The sequence below is a fragment of the Triticum dicoccoides genome, chromosome 5A (genome assembly GCF_002162155.2).
Source record: "Triticum dicoccoides isolate Atlit2015 ecotype Zavitan chromosome 5A, WEW_v2.0, whole genome shotgun sequence".
Lineage (NCBI taxonomy): Eukaryota > Viridiplantae > Streptophyta > Magnoliopsida > Poales > Poaceae > Triticum > Triticum dicoccoides.
In genome coordinates, this window is record NC_041388.1 from 413,541,442 (window position 1) to 413,546,266 (window position 4,825).

Below are 4,825 nucleotides of genomic sequence, written 5' to 3' on the forward strand. Positions count from 1 at the left end.
AATCCCGCATAAATTTTTTGTATGATCATCCTAAGATTTAACCCATGAGTTGGGCAATTCCTTAGCATCATTTTCATACTTTCCCAAGATTGTGCAACATGTTCATGTTCAAGTTGCTTGAAATTCATGATCTGCATTCTAAGGGAAATAATTTTTGTGGGAGGAAAATACTTAGTGATAAAATTGTCTTTGCACTTATTCCAAGAATCAATACTATTGCGAGGCAAAGAAGAGAACCAAATTTTTGCAAAATCACGCAAAGAAAACTGAAATAATTTCATCTTGACCACATCATTGTCCACATCTTTTTTCTTTTGCATATCGCATAATTCCATGAAGGTATTAAGATGGGACACGACATCCTCATTAGGAGTACCGGAAAATTGATCTTTCATAACGAGATTCAACAAAGTAGTATTAATATCACAAGACTCCGCACTAGCGTTGGTAGGAGCAAGCGGAGTGCCGATAAAATCATTGTTGTTGGTATTTGAGAAGTCACATAATTTGGTGTTCTCTTGAGTCATGATGACCACACAACGAGATTGCACTCAAAACAAATCCGGTAAGAAAACGACGAACGGAAAAAGAGGGGCAAATAAAACGGCAAAGTTTTGTGAAGTGGGGGAGAGGAAAATCAGAGGCAAATGGAAAATAATGTAAATTGTGAGGAGATGAGATTTGTCATTAGGAACCTGGTATATGTTGAAGATCCTCCCCAGCAATGGCGCCAGAAATTTCTTTTGATGTCGCTTGAAGCTACGTCGTAATTTCCCCAAAGAGGAAGGGATGATGCAGCATAGTGGCGGTAGGTATTTCCCTCAGATATGAAACCAAGGTTATCGAACCAGTAGGAGAACCAAGCAACACAACGTAAACAACCCCTACACATAGATAACAAATCCCCGCAACACGACGTGTTAAAGGGGTTGCCAATCCCTTTCGGGGTACGACGCCTCAAGTGGCAAACGGACGTGAGATAAATCTATAGTAGATTGATAGGTCGAACGCCAGACAAATAAATAAGAATAAATTGCACAAAGTCTTTTTTGTATTTTTGGTTTAATAAATCTAAAAATAAATGCAAGTCAAAAGTAGATCGCAAAGGCAAACATATGAGAAAGAAGTCCCGGGGGCCGTAGGTTTCACTAGTGGCTTCTCTCGAGAAAAATAACAAACCGTGGGTAAACAAATTACTGTTGGGCAATTGATAGAACTTCAAATAATTATGACGATATCTAGGCAATGATCATTAGATAGGTATCACGTCCAAGATTAGTAGACCGACTCCTGCCTGCATCTACTACTATTACTCTACAGATCGACCACTATCCAACATGCATCTAGTGTATTAAGTTCATGGAGAAATGGAGTAATGCAATAAGAATTATGACATGATGTAGACTTGTAACCCCTCAATCCGGCTATATCTCCCACGTGTCGAAGCACAACTTAGAGGCATAACCGCATTGAAAGCAATGTCGCAAGTGAGGTAATCTTCACAACAACCCATGTAATACATTAAGGGAAAAGGATACATAGTTAGCTTACACTCTCCATGTCACACAAATAGCATAAATAACATTACATTCATCCAGTTACACTCAAGGTCCGACTACGGAACCAAAATGAAGATAAAGCCCAAAAGCAACATAGTCCCCGATCGCCCCAACTGGGCACCACTACTAATCATCTGGGAAAGACACGCAGTATCGTCCTGAGTCCTCATCGAACTCCCACTTGAGCTCAGTTGAATCACCTGGAGCGGCATCATCGGTCCCTGCATCTGGTTTTGGAAGGAATCTGTGAGTCACGAGGACTCAGCAATCTCACACCCTCACGATCAAGACTATTTAAGCTTATAGGAAGGGTAAAAGGTATGATGTGGAGCTGCAGCAAGCGACTAGGATATATGGTGGCTACATACGCAAAAGAGAGAAAGAAGAGAAGGCAAAGGCACGATCGATGAACTATGATCAAGAAGTGATCCTAGAACAACCTACGATCAAACATAACACGAGACCGTGTTCTCTTCGCAGACTCTGCCGAAAAGAGACCATCACGGCCACACACTCTGTTGATTCCTTTTAATTAAGTTTAGTTTAAGGTTATCTACAACCGGACATTAACAAATTCCCATCTACCCATAACCGCGGGCACGGCTTTCAAAAGTTCAAATCCCTGCAGGGGTGTCCCAACTTAGCCCATCACAAGCTCTCACGGTCAACGAAGGATATTCCTTCTCCTAAGAGAATCCGATCAGACTCGGCATCCCGGTTACAAGACATCTCGGCAATGGTAAAACAAGTCCAGCAACACCGCCCGAATGTGCCGACAAATCCCGATAGGAGCTGCACATATCTCGTTCTCAGGGCACACTCACATGAGACATCCTATGAGTAAAACCAACCCTCAAGTTTCCCCGAGGTGGCCCCGCAATCTACTTGGTCGGACCAACACTCAGAGGAGCACTGACCCAGTGGGGTTTAAATAAAGATGACCCTCGGGCTCCGGAAACCCAAGGGAAAAAGAGGCTAGGTGGCAAATGGTAAAACCAAGGTTGGGCATTGCTGGAGGAGATTTATTCAAGGCAAACTGTCAAGGGGTTCCCATTATGACCCAACCGTGTAAAGAACGCAAAATCAAGGAACATAACACCGGTATGACGGAAACTAGGGCGGCAAGAGTGGAACAAAACACTAGGCATAAGGCCGAGCCTTCCACCCTTTACCAAGTATATAGGTGCATTAATAATAGACAAGGCATAATAATGATATCCCAACAATGAACATGTTCCAACAAGGAACAAACTCCAATCTTCACCTGCAACTAGCAACGCTATAAGAGGGGCTCAGCAAAGCGGTAACATAGCCAAACAACGGTTTGCTAGGACAAGGTGGATTAGAGGTTTGACATGGCAATATGGGAAGCATGATAAGAAAGTGGTAGGTATCGTAGCATAGGCATAGCAAGAGAGCGAGCATCTAGCCAGCAAAGATAGAAGTGATTTCGAGGGTATGGTCATCTTGCCTGCAAAGTTCTCCGAGTTGACTTGATTATTCGTAAACGTACTCAACGGGCTCCTCGATCACGTACTCGTCTCCCGAATCTAACCAAGCAAGAACAAAAAGTAAAGGGAGACACAATCAACCACGTGCAATGCACAAACAACATGATGCAAAACATGGCATGATATGCGGGATGCGGTATGTGATGCATATGCATGATTTGAAAAGGAATGATTGAACCTGGCCTCAACTTGGAAAACCAAGAGTGCCACTGGAAAGGTGAGTTGATTTCAGTCGAAATCAATATAAACATCACTGGAATCGGATGCACGGTTTGGAAATGGCAAGCAAAACGAATATGGCACCGGTCTGCGATTAACAGCACGAGACCATCTAAATGCATCATAAACAACATGCTACAGCACTCCAACATGGCAAGAAAATACATGGTGGCGATCCACTCAAGATGCGTGACAAAAGATGAACACTGAGCTACGGCGAATTCACTCAATAGCAAGCTCAAACAAGCATGGAAAAAGTGCAAAAGATATCAGGTTTCAGACTTAGTGAAATAAACATCAAGTCAGGAATTTAACATCAGGAAGCAATGTTTAGAGCACGAAAACTACATGCTACAGGAACATATCATGGCAAAGCAAGGCATGGCATGAAGCTACTCAAAGCATACAACAAAAGTCCCTTACTGACCATAAGCCAAAAGGGATCAGAAAATACAATTGGAACCACGTGAACATAGCAATTATCGTTAAAAGATTCAGACTTGCTGAAAAATTGGGACATGGCAAAACAGATATCAAGTAGGCATGTTTACGAGCTCGATGCACTCACTACGAGGCAAGACATGACAAACTAAGCATACACCTAGCAAGTAGACATGGCATAGAAGCTAAACATGGCAAGAACAACAACATAGCATGCATGGATCAACTACAACAAGCTCGGCAAAATTGCTAAACATGTTAACAATCTGCCAGGAACATTTTATAGCAAAAGTAGAGCTCGATCGACTCAAGCTAGGGTGCTCCATAAATGAAAACAAAGACATGAATGGATAGAGCACCACAATATGTACAAAACATCCTTACTGATCATGCTCAAAAGAGGCATGCATCACTAGGTAACAACATGAACACATGGCATAAAAATAATGACAGGGCAATGACTTAGAATATTTCTAATCCCTGGAATCAACAACATTAAGTAAGCTACTTTGCATGCTTGTGCTAGTCACCATAGAGATCACAAAAATACATGGCATACAACCCTGTAAAGATGGCATGGCATACTTCAAATCACATGCAGAGCTCAAGATCATAGCATGCACACATTAATCATGGCAAAAATGACAAAAGTGCATTTGCTGATAAGAAACTGAAACTAACATCACATAGCCCTCTTCCAACAACATTTAGGGCATCAAGATGAGCTCAAATGAAAATGATGCAATGAGATGAAATGGAGTACTCGTCGAGACGAACATTTCGATATGCTACACGCGTGAATCGGAGCAACGGTGATGAAGTTATGGCATGTCAAAGATTGCATAAAACTAGGGTTTCGGGGAGAAAAAGTCAACCGAGACGATTTGGATCTGGATCGGATCTCGCGGGGGTACTGTAGCAGAGGTGCTCGCCGGAGTGCTTGCCGGCGTCGTCGGGCGATGGTGGCTGGAGGGAGCTGCGGGGACGAGGTGGCAACACCAGAGAGGGAGGAAGATGCGGCCGGCATCAATCTCCCTCGCGGGCGGCACGCGCAGGGCTCCGGCGACCGGCTCGGGCGGCGGGAGGACGACGGCG